Genomic DNA, 16,673 nt, shown 5'->3' with positions numbered 1-16,673 from the left:
GGTTGACCTGCAATTTCATGGAATCACTAAGACAGCAAGTGGAAAATTCCAAAACAATAACTCCGTCTAATCAGGTATATTCCTAGTCAGGGCATCTAAAAACATTTTACAATGGACAACTCTAGTTATCCAAGTTTCTGCCTGTTTTAGGTCAAGAGTCATCAACAAAACAGGAAGGATTAACTTCAAATAATTTTCCCGGCTAGATCTCACACTTGGAAAATAGTATTCTATTGAGTTTTGTGGATTCCTCCATTTTTTGGAAACAACACAATCCAGATTAAGTACTTTGTAATGATCCAAAAACAGAAAAGAAAAGACAAGAAAAAGAGGCTGATTTAAAACCTTGATCCTTCTTTACGACACCTCAAGAGTTTTGCTGATGTGATCCGGTTGCTTCTCAGCAAATGTAAGGGGTAGACTCAGGAGTTATTTAGGAGTCTGATCTACATGAAAGGAAGATCTATGAGCCTTCTTACCAATTCTGGTCAGAGGAGCCAGCATTTGTCTCCTCCTTCTCTCCCCCACACTTCCCACCCTAGATTATCTCCATCATCTTGTGACCAAAGGAGAAAATAACTCCCCAGCTGTCAGTGGCTTTCTCAGCTGCCAACACAAGAACTTGATCACACAGAGGGAAACTCCTGATTTAAGGAAAGACAGTCAACATGCACACTTCTGCTTATACCATCGGGGCTTCTGGTGGTGCACCTCTGCCTGCATCCACCAGTGCTCCCTGAAGCTACAGTAAAGACTCAGCTTTTTGTTGTTATTATTCTTTTAGCTTTTGCATAACTGGCCTTTTGAATATCTCACATGGACCACTGGCCACCAGGTTTTATATGATATAGAGAGAATATAACTTTGTTCACTTTCTGCCATTTTAGAAATTCTCTGGGTCCTGCTGAACCTGTTAATAGTGAATAGTGGACCAGTGGTGGGAGGAAGGGAGGAGGCTCTGACTGAGGAGCTGCGGCCTTGCTCAGTGCTGGCTCTTTGTCCATGCTTCTACTTTTCAAGAATCAATAGGGTTGGAAGCTGGAGACACTGGAGGTGTGTGACAGAGAGGAGAAAGGCGAAGATGCTCGTAGATCCATCTGGCAGTGCATGCATGGAGGATGGAGGGAGGCCTGGAAGAGGTAGCAGGAAAGGCATGGGGCTCTGTACAGGGCAGAGAGAACGGACAAAGCCAGAACTAGGACCAGCCCATGGTGCCAGGGTTGGCTGGCTGGGCTGTGGGTGTCTTGGGGACGTGGAACCAATGCCTGGAATAAAAAGCTCCACGTCCACCACCCATGACCATGTGGCAGGTCTCCCTGAAAGTAGTCCTGAATTTAAATGGAAAGAGTCTAGAAGGGCTATATTTTCGATTTTTTAAGGATAATAAAAGCATTAATGGGTGAAATTCTGCATTTTTGACTAAGTATCTATAATTTTGTGAATTTCTCCCAGTGGTGATGAAATAATAGTGAAGTAAAATCAATGTAACCTCTGCAAATGCCTGTGGGGAGAGGGTGACAGACAGGAAGGGGGAGGATTCTACAGCACAGATGGAGTATAGTTTATAGTTCCAGTTTCTGACATGATGAGGAAGAAGAAGATGCGGGGCTTAACTCTAAGTTGATTTCAGAAAAAAAAGTGATGAATTTCTTACTTCTCACAGATGTAGCAATGAAAATTCATTCTTCATTCAACAAAACTTGATCTTCAGACAAGTCTCGAATGATTTACTACGACCTCATAAAAAGTGCCAAAGAGATCTGTAAAATAAGACCAACCTGCTCACAGTTTTTGAAAAGTACAGAAAAGTCTGAATAGTTGTGTGCTGCCACTCAAACATGTTTGAGAAGCCTTCTACAATCATTACACGTACTTGAACTTTTCTTGTTTTATGTATTTTCTTGTATTTAGATTTTCAACTACATGATCAAACTCTTTTAGTGTCATGAAAACTCATTTTAAAATCGAATAACTGTATTTTTCTTTAGTCTAACTACTATAACTCAGAAAAGATTCTAGTGTCTGATTTTTCCTGTATTGGGGAATTCTTCTTGAAGTCTGATGTGGTCATTAAAAAAGATTGCAAAGAAAAGTAACTATAATCATAACCCTCTTGTAATCTAAAAACAACTGATGTCAGGAAGTAGCTGTGCAGCTGAAATGTTTAGTCAACACCTCCTTGATCATGTCTAACCAGAACCTGAATAAACCTTACTAAGAGGGCTTCCCTGGTGGCGCAGTGGTTGAGAGTCCGCCTGCCGATGCAGGGGACACGGGTTCGTGCCCTGGCCCGGGAAGATCCCACATGCCGCAGAGTGGCTGGGCCCGTGAGCCACGGCCGCTGAGCCTGCGTGTCCAGAGCCTGTGCTCCACAACGGGAGAGGCCACAACAGGGAGAGGCCTGCGTACCGCAAAAAAAAAAAAAAAAAAAACTTACTAAGAACACCAGTGTCATGAGCTTTTCATTTATTTTGCTCTGATTTCAAATGTCCATTGAGAGATTTTTGTCCTCCCACCCACCCAAAGACAGAGAGCTGGTGGCAAACTGGAGCAAATGCTGACATAGATTTGCATTTTCCAGGGTTCTTTAAAGCACAAGTAAGAGCGCCACAGCCTCCCACTGAGTAGCAAAAAATAGCCAATTTTCCATGGTCCACTGGAAAATTGGCATTTATCAGTGAGGGAAGCTTATTCATTATGTAAGAGTACATTCTGTAGATAGTTTTTCAACTATCCACATAAAATCCAGCCCCAGTGCCAAGGTCCCAGATCTCATCTTGCCCTGGTATCTGGAGCAATGATGACCAGGCTGTGTTTTGAGCCTGCTTGAGGATGGCTGATTCATTGTAGCATTTGCTCTGTGTATTTTAAGACAGGAAGCCAGTACAGTTCAATAACTCTTCCAGTTCCTGGCTTTGGAAGTAAGCAGACAGCAAATTTCATTTTGCACGTTAGTTCAAACCTGTCATGTTCAAACAACTTCAGCAACCCTCTAGAGAGCAGTGCTGCCCAGAAGAACTTTCTGTGATGATGAAGGTGTTCATCTAAGTGTGCTTTTAAAAGTTCAGGTGTGCTCCCCTCCCCCTCCCCACTCGCTTCATCTCCCAAAGCAGAAGTCTCCACTACCACTTCCAGGAATCATCTTTATCAGTCACCCTTCAGCGGGGGCTGAAAAACTAAAACAGCAATCAGACAGGGAAAGAATGAAGATGAAACAGATTTCTAGCAACAAGTGTTCTAGAGTTGTTCTGTCTAATATGGTAGCCACTAGACACAGGTGGCTATTATAATTTTTACTAATTAAAGTGAACAATTCAGCTCCTCACTGGACACATTAAAAGGGCTCAATAGCCACATGAGCTAGTGGCTGCTGCTTTGGACAGTACAGCATTTGGCCATCCAGTAGGATATAGGAGAAAAATATCTTTGTAATTTACATGTAAAGCCCCATTAACGGGTTAATAAGACACAGTGATAGTTTTATATAAAGAAGAGAAATTTTTAAAAATTAACTTGTTTAGAAAAATTTCAAATAAACATGCTCTTGACAAAATTTAACTAGTATATAAAGAGTAGGGTGTAAAATGTAAAAGTCTTTTCTCACCTCCAGCTACTACAAATCCTTCCCACCGTGGCACTGAATATAATCATGATTTAGTGTGTGAGTGCGTGTGTATTTCTCAAAAATGCCTATGTAAATAAACACAGGTAAAGGTTTTCAATATCAGCCATTAAGAAAATGTAAACTAAAACTACAATGAAACACTTCTCATTTAAAGGGCTAAAATAATAAAAATAAAAAACTTACAATACCAAGTCCCCGCAAGGAGGTGGAGCAACTAGAACTCGCATACATTGGTCATGGGAAAGCAAAATGGCACAGGCATTTAGAAAGAAACGTGACTTCTTATACAGTTAAACATATACTTACAATATGACCCATCATTCCTTCTCCTAGAGATTCACCCAAGTGAAACAAAAACTTAAGTTTACACAAACACCTATGTATGAATGTTTATATTGGCTTTATTCATTAATTGCCAAAATCTGGAAATAACCCAAATGTTCCTCAACTGCAGAATGGATAAACAAACTGTGGTCTATCTATGTAATGAAATACTACTGAGCAATAGAAGGAAAAAACGACTGATACACCTAACAAGAGGGATACATCTAAACATGCTATGCTTGTATACTATACGAGACTGTATACTATACGATTCCGTTTATATGACATTCTGGTAAAGGGAAAACTATATGGGACAAAAACCACATCAATAGAAGTCAGGGATTGAGGGTGAGGGCTGGGGTGGGACTTACAAAGTGGCACAGGGGAGTTTTGGAGTGACAGAAACTGTTCTATATCTTGACTGTCAGGTGACTACACAATTGTATGCATTTGTCAAAATACTCAGTACTATACACTAAGAAGGGTGAATTTTGCTGTATGTAAATTATACTTTAATTTTTTAAATGGAGAAAAATAAGTTACAAAAAGTGCTTATGCATATACAAGTATGGGTGTGTGTATGTGCATCCTTTTATTGTTTTACAAAATGTAATAACAGTATAAATTTAATCTTGCTTTTTCATGTACGAGAATAGATACCTTATCATATTGGTACATATAATACCAGTCATCAAGTGGTAGACATTTAGTTTGTTTTCAAATTTTCCTATTTCAGCAATGTTGAAATAAGCATACCTGTATGTGTCTTTTCCCAGCTGTTCAAGTAAATCTGTATATGAATTCTTTTAAATATAATTCTTGAGTCCAAGAATATGCACACCAAAATTCTTAATAGCTACCGACAATCATCCACCAAAAATGTGAACAAAGAGAGAAACTTTGAAAGAAAAATCAATAATTGACTAAAATGACTATGTGTAGAGGGCAAGTGGCCAGAGAAATTAAAAAACACATAATTTTTTCCAGTTCTGAAATCTAAAGAATTGGGAGAATTGTGACACCATTTACAGAAATAGAAAAGTTAAAGGGGAACTCTTTGGGGTGAGGTGGGATTAGTGGAGGAGAGGTTGAGGTGATGAGCTGACTTCTAGACCTGCTGAATTTGTGGTGAGTGAAGCATAGCCGAGGTCTAACAGGCAGTCTGTGTGTATCTGAGCTCAGGAGAGGGTTCTGGAACAGAAACAGAGGTCCCTTAGCTATTGCTGAAGAAATGATAATTAACATAACACCATTTAAGATCTCTGAAGTCTGGGTTTCCAGGATCAATGATCTCTTCAAGCATAAAGGGAGGAAAGGTAAATAACTGAGGACTGAACCTTGGGGAAGTTTGGAAGGTCAAGTTTGGAAGATCAAAGAGGAAAAGGAAACACGAAGTTAAACAAAAAAGAACCAGGAAAGAGCAGCATTATAGGAACCAAAGAAAGAATTTCAAGGGATAAAGAAGTGGTCCACAGTATCTTAGAGCAAGTCTCAAAATGAGAAAATTACACAAGCATTCCTACAACTGAACCAACCCAATAAAGGATAAAAGAGCACATTGCTTCACAAGAGAATATTTCAGAAGGATGAGAGCTGAGTGAAAAAAAGTCCTGTGATCTGTTAATAGATCATTTTTAATTATGCACTGTCAAAGGTAAGATGAACAGGGGGTAGAATTCAACCTATAGAAAGTCATGGAAAGTGAATTGTCAGAAAATGGTGACAGTCGGTAAAAAGAACTCAGAAAAGAGAAAAATAGAATGGTAAATTGAGAGGCTAAACATGGCAATATCTTAGCTCAGAATCAGAACTCCTTTCCAGAACAGCTATGCCTTTCCCACTGTGAGTAATTTCAGAGATTGGGCTCATACGTGTCTTATTCAGGAAGAAGACTTTGCAGCAATGGAAGCCACAGAGATGAAGGTTAAAACTCAGACTGCTGAGGTCAACAGAAAGATAGGTTATCTATGTCAAGTGAACGGATGCTGTCACTCAGGAATATTTAAATTTTAATGTCCATCTGAGCTTTATCTTACTGTCAATAAACATGGATTGGATCATTGATTGGTGACCCTAAATTGATAATCAGATTGTTAAATTCAGCTCCAATGTGAAGTTCTATTTTTCTTAAAAAAATAAAAGCAATATAACTAGGATGCAGTGAAATGACTATCACATAAGTGGTGATGATATTAATATCATCTCATATATTATAGTGTTTTATAGTTTTAAAAGTTTTTTAAAATTTGCTTTCAAATGAAAAGTAACAAAAGTAACACCTTTAGCAAAGAGTCATCACACTTTAAGATTCAAGAAATTTAATCTAGAAAGAAATTTCCATTTGAGAAAACCTCCATGTCTAGGGAATGTACATTTGTCATCTTAGTACTGAGGAGGTTTGGATGATATTTTAGGAACTTGAGGAGTAAATCTAGAACTAAATATGTGAAATGTGGGTTTCTAATTGAAACACTTGACATTGGTTAACCGATTCTGTAGCATAATAAAAAATTAAATGAATGCCAGTGGCAATGGCAGAGTAGGACCTTCAAAAATCCTTTCCTGGGCTTCCCTTGTGGCTCAGTGGTTGAGAGTCCGCCTGCCGATGCAGGGGACGCGGGTTCGTGCCCCGGTCCGGGAAGATCCCACATGCCACGGAGCGGCTGGGCCCGTGAACCATGGCCGCTGAGCCTGCGCGTCCGGAGCCTGTGCTCCAAAACGGGAGAGGCCACAACAGTGAGAGGTCCGCATACTGCAAAAAAAAAAAAAAAAAAAATCCTTTCCTCCATAAAAGCAATGTGAACACTTGAAAATTTTTCAGAATAAAATATTTCAGAACTCTGAAAATTAAGTTTAATTTCTGGTCATTTCAATGATTAATTTTATCAAATAGTTTAAATACAGATCAATACAAATACAAATAACACAAATTCTTCACAAACTCTTTTAGAAAATAGGGTGGGGAGAGAGTATTTCTCAGCTCATTCTATGAAGTCAGTATTAACCTGATACCAACAGCAGACAAAGAAAGCCCCCAAACAAGAAATCTACAGACCAATATCCCTTGTGAATATAGATTAAAAAATCCCCAACAACAACAAAAAAATAGTAAATTGTATCTAACAGCATACATAACCTTGGATGATTTATCCCAGGAATGCAAGCTTGGTTCAACATAAGAAAATCAATGTAATACACCATATAAATAGAACAAAGGACAAAAAGCACATGATCCTTTCCATAGATGCCGGAAAAGCATTAGACTAAATCCAACTCCCCTTATAATAAAAACATACAACAAACTAGGAGTAGAAGGGAACTTCCTCAACTTGATAAAGGGCATCTACAAGAAACCACAGCTCACGTTATACTTAATGGGGAAAGACTGAAAGCTTTCTCTCTAAGATCAGAAAGAGACAAAGATGTCTGTTCTGACTATTTCTGTTCAACATTATTATAATGAAGGTTATAATCAGAGCAATAATGCAATTTTAAAAACCTAGATTGAAAAGGAAGTAGTAAAACTATCTCCATTTGAAGATGACATGATTATGTATATAAAACATCTTAAGAAATACACACACATAAATGATTAGAGCTAATAAATGAGTTCAACAAGGTTGAAGGATACAGTATCAATATACAAAAATATCTATTTTATTTCTAGCAATGGAAAATCTGGAAATGAAATTAAGGAAACAATTCTATTTATAATAGTATCAAAAACAATAAAATGTTTAGAAATAAATTTAGCAAAAGAAGTATAAGATTTGTATACTGAAAACTATAAAACATTATTGAAAGAAATTACAGAGTATCTAAGTAAATGAAAAGATATTCCATATTCATGGATTAAAAAAATATTGTTAAGATGGCAATTTCCCCAATTAAATCTATGGATTCAACATAATCCCTATCAGAATCCCAACTGTCTAGTTTTTAGAGATTGAAAAGCTGATACTAAAATTCTTTACGGAATTGCAACTCATAATACCTAAAACAATCTTACAAACCACAGAGTTGGAGTTTGCACACTTCTTGATTTCAATACTTACTAAAAAGTGGCAGAAATAAAGATAATATGGTACTGGCATAAGGCTAGATATATAGACCAATGATAGAATGAAAAGTCCACAAAAAATTTTACATTTATGATTCATTGATTTGTGACAAGAGTGACAGCACAATTCAACAGAGAAAGAATGGTCTTTTCAACCAACTTGAAACTGGATACTACTAGGAAACTGGATAAACATATGCAAAAGAATGAATTTAGACCTCCACTTCACACAATATATAAGAATCAACTCAAAATAGATCAAAAACCTAAATATAAGATATAAAGCTATAAAACTATTAGAATAAATCATAAGCATAAATCTTTAAGACTTCAGATTAGGCAATGTTTTCTTAGGTATGACACCAAAAGCACAAGCAACCAAAAAAACAAAAAATTAAACTTCATCAAAATCCAAATGTTTTGTGCTTCAAAGAATGCTATTGAGAAATGAAAAGACAACTCAGAGAACAGAATATATTTGCAACTCATATATCTGATAAAGGTCTAGCATCTAGATATATAAAGATGTCTGGAGTCTACAAATAACAAATGCTGGAGAGGGTGTGGAGAAACAGGAACCCACCTACACTGTTGGTGGGAATGTAAATTAGTGTAGCCACTATAGAAAACAGCATGGAGTTTCCTCAAAAACCTAAAAATAGAGTTGCCATATGATCCAGCAATCCCACTCCTCGGCATATATTCAGACAAAACTCTAATTCAAAAAGATACGTGCACCCCTATGTTCATAGCAGCACTATTCACAATAGCCAAGACATGGAAACAATCTAAATGTCCATTGACAGATGAATGGTTAAAGATGATGTGGTACATATATACAATGGAATACTACTCAGCCATAAAAAGAGTGAAATAATGCCATTTGCAGCAACATGGATGGGCCTAGAAATTATCATACTAAGTGAAGTCACAAAGAGAAAGACAAATACCATATGATATCACTTACATATGGAATCTAAAATATGCCACAAATGAACCTGACTACAAAACAGAAACAGACTCACAAACATAGAGAATAGACATGTGGTTGCATAGGGGAAGGGGGATGGGGGAGGGAGGGACTGGGAGTTAGCAGATGCTAACTGGTATATATAGAATGGATAAACAACAAGTCCTACTGTATAGCACAAGGAACTATATTCAATATCCTGTAATAAACCGTAATGGAATAGAATATAAAAAAGAATGTATATATATGTATAAATGAATCACTTTGCCGTGCAGCAGAAATAAACACAACATTGTAAATCAACTATACTTCGATAAAAAAAAAAGTCTGACAACTCAACAATAAAAAGACAAATAACCCAAATCAAAATAAAAATAACCAGATTGAGTAGACATTTCTCTAAATAAGATATACAAATGGCCAATAAGTATATGAAAAGATGTTCAGTGACACTACTGTATAGGGAAATGCAAATTAAATCACAAAAAATTACCACTTCACACTCACAAGGATGGCTAAAATAAAAAAGACAGACACACTCCACTCCCAGAGAAATGAAAACATATAGTTTCATAAAAACTTGTTTGCTAATTTTCTTGGCAACATTATTCATAATATCCAGAAGGTGGAAACAGCCTAAATATCTACCAAAGGATGAATGGATAAACAAAATGTGGTATATCCATACAACATAATATTATTCAGAGATGAAGTACTGACACAAAATACAGTGTGGATGAACCTTGAAAATATTATGCTAAGTGAAAGAAGCCAGACACAAAAGCCCAGATATTGTATACTTTCACTTATATGAAATGTCCAGAATAGGAATCCACAGAGGCAGAAAGTTGATTGGTGGTTGCCAGGGGGAGAGCAAAATGGGGAATGACTGTTAATGGGTATGGGGTTTCTTTTGGGGGTTGATGAAAATATTCTAGAATTAGCAAGCTTTGGGTTAATCTTTGTATATGGAGTAATGCAAAAGTTTAACAGCATTTTTTTTTTCATGTGGCTATCCAGTTTCCCAGCACCATTTTTGAAAAACACTGTCCTTTCCCCATTGAATGGTCTTGGTACTCTTATTGAAAATCATTTGACCATATGTGTGAGGGTTTATTTCTGGGCTCTCAGCTCTATTCTACTAGTATCTATGTCTGTCTTTATGCCAGTACCACATTGTTTTAATTATTGTATCTTTGCTGTAGTTAAGTTTTGAAATCAGGAAGTGTGAAACTTCCAACGTTGTGTTTCTCAAGATTTTTTTTTTTTTTAACTGTTCTAGGTCTCTTGAGATTCCAGATGAAGTTTAGGATGAATTTTTCTATTCCTGGAAAAAGAAATCATTGGGAATTTGATAGGGATTACGTTGAATCTGTAGATTGATTCAGGTAGTATTGACATCTCAATATTAATTTTTCCAATTCATGAACATGGGATGTCTTACTATTTATTGGTGTCTTCTCTAATTTCTTTCAGCAATATTTTGTAGTTTTTAGTGTACAAGTCTTTCACCTCCTTGGTTAAGTTTATAACTGAGTATTTTATTATTATCGATGCTACAGCAAATGAAATTATTTTCTTAATTATCTTTCTAGATTGTTCATTGTTGGTGTATAGAAATGCAACTGATTTCTGAGTGTTGATTTTGTATCCTAAAACTTTGCTGAATTTATTAATTCTAACAGTTGTGTGCGTGTGTGTGTGTGTGATCTTTAGGGTTTTCTACATATGAGATCATGTCATCTATGAACAGAGATCATTTTACTTCTTCCTTTTCAATTTGGATGTCTTTTATTTCTTTTTCTTACCTAATTGCTCTGTCTAGAACTTCCAGTACTTTGTTGAAATGAAGTGGCAAAAGTGGGTATCCTTGCTCGTTCCTGAGCTTAGAGGAAACACTTTGTCTTTTATCCTTGACTGTGACGTTGGCTGTTAGTTTTCATATATGGTCTTTATGTTGCTGAGGTAGTTTCCTTCTATTCCTAGTTTCTTGAGTGTTTTCATCATGAAAGTGTGAATTTTTTCAAATGCTTTTTCTGCATCAATTGAGATGATCATATAATTTTTCTTTCATTCAGTTAATGTGCTGTATTACACCAATTGATTTTCACATGTTGAACCATCCCACATAAATTTTGATCTGTAGACTGGCTGATACTGAAGGATGAGCCAGTACAATATTTACCTTAATAAATAATTTTGACTATTGAAGAACTCTGAGTGATTTCTTCTGTATGTGTCTTTTTCTTGCTCATAGCTTTTTCCTTATAACATTATTTTTAAAGATTATGGAAGTCCATCATTCTCATTTTATGGAAATTAAGATATTTTAGAGAGGCATAAAGTGAACTGGTAATTTAAAAAACTAGAATGAACTATTTGGAGAAACTACTTATTACTTTAAAGAAAATTCTTGAGATGATTTCAATCTTGTGAAACAATGTGATTATATAACACTTCAATGGATCTATTCAATTGTAGTGATAGATATGTCATTTTCTCATTCTGGGAGTTTTTTAGCTCTTGATATTTTGAAAGTTAACTTTCTCTTTTAAAGTGATAAAACTGGCATAGGTATGCCAAGTTATATCCTCAGCAGTCCTACAAACTGGAGGAGCAAGGAAAGTGTGCTTTTAGAGCAGCACTATCCAATAGAAATTTAAGTTGAAACACATATGTAATTTTAATTTTTCTAGTAGTCACATTTTAAATGATAGAAAAGGCGAAACTGGTTTTAATATAATTTATTTAATCCAATATATTCTAAGTATGATTTCAACATGTATTCAAATTAATTTTTTATTAAAAAGTTGAGATTATTTGTACTAAATCTTTGAAATACTGTATGTATTTTATACCTATAGCATACCTCAATTTGTAGTTGCCACATTTCAAGTGCCCAATCGACATACGTGGCTTGGGCTATAGCGCAACCTTAGAGTTCTACACTTCCTGAATTTATAATAGCATGCTTTTGCACACATGAAATCACATTATGCAATACCTAGCTACATCTCAGCAAAATATTTGTCGAGGCCCTCGAAGAGGGGAGAGACTGAGGGTTGATGAGAAATGGTTATCTCACTACTTGCTCAGTGTTTGAGGCTTATTGCCAGCCCTCAGAGTTCTTGGATAGACTGTTATATTCATAATCATTGTCAGTTCCTGATGTTTTTCCTTTTTAATCAGAAAGTTAGGCTTCTGGCAGTATTCAGTGCTCAATGTCATTGCCACTCATTTTTAATTTATAACATTTGGCCTCAATTAAAACGTTTTAATTTTTAATAGGTATATAAATGTCCAAATAATAAAAAAAGGCATACAGTGGAAATATTCTCTTATACCTGCACCCTATTTGTCTCAGTTCCCAAATCTCCAGTGCCTAATAACTATTATTTTTTCTCATTTATCCTTCTATCTAACAAAGCTTAATCTTCACAGCACTCTATTTGCCTAGGTCCCTTCCAAAGCCCTGGGTGGGGTCCCAGCAATGTGTTCACAAAGAAATCTATTTTTGTAAATAAAAATTTATTTTTATTTACAAATTTATTGTTGTAAATGTTGCAAAAATAAGATATCTTCAACTGCAGTAAGTTAAGACCATTGTCTCTTTCCACTCAACTTTCCCTCCATTATATCTTCCCTCATTTGAGTGGTGACAGAATTGATTGCATCCAATTTTGGAATCTAGCCAAAGAGAAGCTGAGTTGGAGCTACATTTAATTTAGGCTTAGAAGGGCATATTTATGTGGTTTATAGTCACTTTCATGTATAGTCAATTTATTGGTAACTGTTCTGATATAAGAAGAGATGCTAGGAATATCCCTACTCTCCACTGTGCTGAATCTCCCCACCTCATGATACACAGATGCAGGACCAGAGATTGTATCACTACATGGACATGAATTAGTTCATACAACACTGGAAGAACATGTATGGTGGAAGAGAAACAAAATTTGAAATGTAGAGAGTTGAAAATAGCCTGTGGAAAATTCTTCCAAACATCAAACATGTAAAATTATAAATGGAAGATGTGATTCTCATTGACCAAAACTGACGTTCTCATCTGACCAAAACTAACGTTCTCTTCTGTCATGAATATACTCAATAACACAGTGTATATAATTATAAATGTACCATGCATGTTCTTCTGATGAGAATGGTGTAAAATAACATTTATCGAAAATGTACTCACTTATAGAACACAAACCTACCCCTGTCTATGTCAGATGTCAAATTTTACGTATTCCAATATATTGGATTGTTTTAGCATATCTCACATAGTTTACCCTGACAAAGTCTGGTGCTTTCTGAGGAAAAAGCAATCCAAATTGTTACTAATTCAGCAAATGGTCAACATGTTAGAGGAAAGACTAAATAATATATCTATTGCCTCCATATAAAATAGTAATGTGACTTGTTATTATGCAAAGAGGCAATAAAAGAGTAAGCAGCCCCAAAAGTTTGGGGCGAAAAGCACTATGGCGATGTGTCACAAATTAACAAAAGTAGTATGCTTTTTTCTGGATTTTGTGATGTTTGGTATATTTTCTCATATATGCCAATGACTTAGTGAAATTCTCCATCTTTTCACCTTTTAAAAAAAAAATATTCTTGCCTGAATAAAATTCCTGCCTGGTAACTCCAGTATCTGGAACACATCCAGTTTTGTTATTACCATCTGCGTTTTTTCCTAGTTTTGAGGTGTTTATGTCTATTGCTTGGAATGGCTAGTAATTTTTTTTGAATGCCATATATTATGTATGAAAAATTCTAGAGGCTCTGGGGATGTTATCTTCTTCCAAAGAGGGTAAATCTTTAATTTGCTAGGCAGATATCAGATGTTAATTTGCTGGGTTTGGAAAACTTTTTGTAAGGAACCAAATAGTATTGCAGTCTAAGAGACAAAATCAAAGATATTGTGTACATATGTATATAACAAAAAAAAATTCAAACATTTTTATTGATGAAATTCAACATATAATTACAATAATTGTGAACATTTTTGTAATACGGTCTAGCAATGAGAACGTGGGGATTTTCTTTTGGTGGGGATGCCATTTTGTTTGAGGTTTAAATTTAGTGTTTCCTATCATAACAGTCAATTGCAAATATTTATCTGTTAATACTGACCTGTAATGAGATTTTCTATATTTCATCTTTGAAAATGTCCTTTTAAACAGATAGGTACTACCAAATATTGATATCAGACTATAATCATATGATTTTAATAGAATATGTTCATCCCTTAGAAGGCACTTATAGAATTCTATTAGATTCTTCTCTTATAGTTTAAGATCAGAAGATATATCCACTGAAAATTGGGTTGTCGGATCCTCTTTCTTGTTTTAACTTTTGCCAGAAGGAGGTCAACAAAACATTTTGACTTTACTTGTAATTTAAACAACATTAGTTGTTATCAAACAACTTCATTACAGTATAAGTTTTGCATGTAAGTGATGCTTGGTCTGGTAATTTTAAATTGAACTCATTAAAAAAACACCATCAAATCTACAGAAGTGTTAATTTCAGAAAAAAAGAAATTTCTCAAATCTATAACCTAAACTTCCAATGCAAGAAACTACAAAAAGAAAACTAAGCCTACAGCAAGCAAAAGGAAGGGAATAATAAAGATTAGAATGAAAATCACAGAAATAGAAAAAACAACAACAACAAAAAAGAAAATAGATTAAACCAAAAGTTCAATAAAACTAACAAATAGATTTACCAAGAAAATAAGAGAGAAGACACAAATTACCAAAATCAGGAACAAAAAAGGGGATATCACTACTGACCCTATCAAAGTTTAAAGGATTATAAGGACTATTATAAACAATATTAGAGCTACAAATTAGACAACCTGGATGAAACAGAAAAATATCGTAGGCAGACACAAATTATGAAAACAGACTCAGGAAGAAATAGAAAATTTGAATATACCTATAACAAGAAGAGAAACTGAATTGGTAATTAGAAATATATTACAAAGAAAAGCTCAGGTCTAGTTGGTTTCATTGGTGAATTTAAGTATTTAAAAATAATACCAGTTTTTCACCAACTTTTAGAAAACAGAGGAGGAGGAAACACCTCTCAACTCATTCTATGAGACAGTATTACCCTGATAACAAAACAGACAGAAACCTCACAAGAAAAGAAAACTAGCCAATATCATGAACATACATGCAAAAAGCATTAATAAAATATTAGAAAAATTAACTCAGGAATGTATAACAATTTATATTCCACCTCCTAGTGTGGTGTGTTCCAGGAATGCAATGTTGGTTTGACAACTAAAGATCAATTAATATAGACTACCGTATTAGTAGAATAGTAAGGAACCAAAATCACATGATTATCTCAATTGTTTCAGAAAAAGCATATGAAAAAATTCAACATCCATTTATGATTTTAAAAACTTAAACTAGGAATAGAAGGGAATTTCCACAACCTGATGAAGGACATCTATGAAAAACCTATAATTACAACCATACTTAATGGTGAAAGACTGAAAGCTCTCCCCCAAATATCAGGGGAAAAAGCCACAACTTTTTCCCCCAAATATCAGGGAAAAAAGTCCACTCTCAACATGCTTATTCAACATCAGATTGAAGGTTCTAGTCAGTGTAACAAGTTTTTTTTTTTTTTAAAAAAAAGCATCCAGTCCAAGTTTGGAAGAAGGAAATAAAATTATTTGCATATATCATGAGCCTGTGTGTAGAAAATCCTTTAAAAATCCATAATACATATGAGAAGCAATAAACTATTTTAGCTAGTTCACAGAATACAAAATCAATATGCAAAAATCAATTGTATATTTATACAATTGTAACAATAGGGACAATTTAAAAAACTGAAAGTTTTATTTATAATAGCATCACAAATAATAAAATACTTAGAAATACATTTAACAAAAAGAAATCAAACACTTGTACACTGAAAAGTAAAAAGCACTGTTGAGAAAAATTAAAGATCTAATGAATGGAAAGATGTCATCTTCACGGATTGGAAGACTTAATATTGTCAAGATGGTTGTTCTCCCCAGATTGATCTATAGATTCAACACAATGCTTATCAAAAACTTGCATGCTACTTTTAAGAAACTGATGAGCTGATCCTAAAATTTATATGGAAATGCAAAGAGCCTAGTATAAGCAATACAATTTTGATTAAGAAGAACAAAGTTGAAGGATTCACACTACCTGATTTCAAGACTTATTATAAAGCTACAGTGATCAAGAATATCGTACTGACAGAGGGATAAACATATAGCTCAGGAGTTAGCAAATAATCTTTATAAAGTGCCATATAGTAAATATTTGAGACTTTTTGGTTTCTGTTGCAAATGACGGCACTCTGCCATCAGAGTAAAAAAGTAGCTCAAACAAGATGTAAACACGTGGGAATGGCTGTGTTCAATAAAACTTTATTAACAACAGAAAAAAGGCAGTGAGCTGGATTTGGCCCACAGACCATATTTTGCCACCCGTTACAGATCATTGGTATAGAATTGAGAGTCCAGACATAAATCCTGACATTTGTAGTAAACTGATTTTCAACAAACGTGCCAAGACAATTAAATAGAGAAAAGATAGTCTTTTCAACAAATAGTGATGAAGCCACTGGATATCCAGATGCAAAAAAGAAATATATGGAGTAAATAAGTGATTTAACCAACATAGAATCTTACCTCACAC

General features: G+C 35.0%; 1 pseudogene; it reads right to left on the bottom strand.

Moving 5' to 3' along the window:
• Positions 1 to 1,008: 1,008 nt before the first annotated feature.
• LOC137232594 (S-formylglutathione hydrolase pseudogene) overlaps positions 1,009 to 16,673 on the bottom strand; it is a 45,141-nt pseudogene continuing 29,476 nt past the window's right edge.

This window comes from Pseudorca crassidens, chromosome 10, assembly GCF_039906515.1.
Source record: "Pseudorca crassidens isolate mPseCra1 chromosome 10, mPseCra1.hap1, whole genome shotgun sequence".
Taxonomy (NCBI): Eukaryota; Metazoa; Chordata; class Mammalia; order Artiodactyla; family Delphinidae; genus Pseudorca; species Pseudorca crassidens.
Note: the sequence above shows the minus strand (reverse complement) of the source record. Positions and strands in the feature narration are given on the sequence as shown.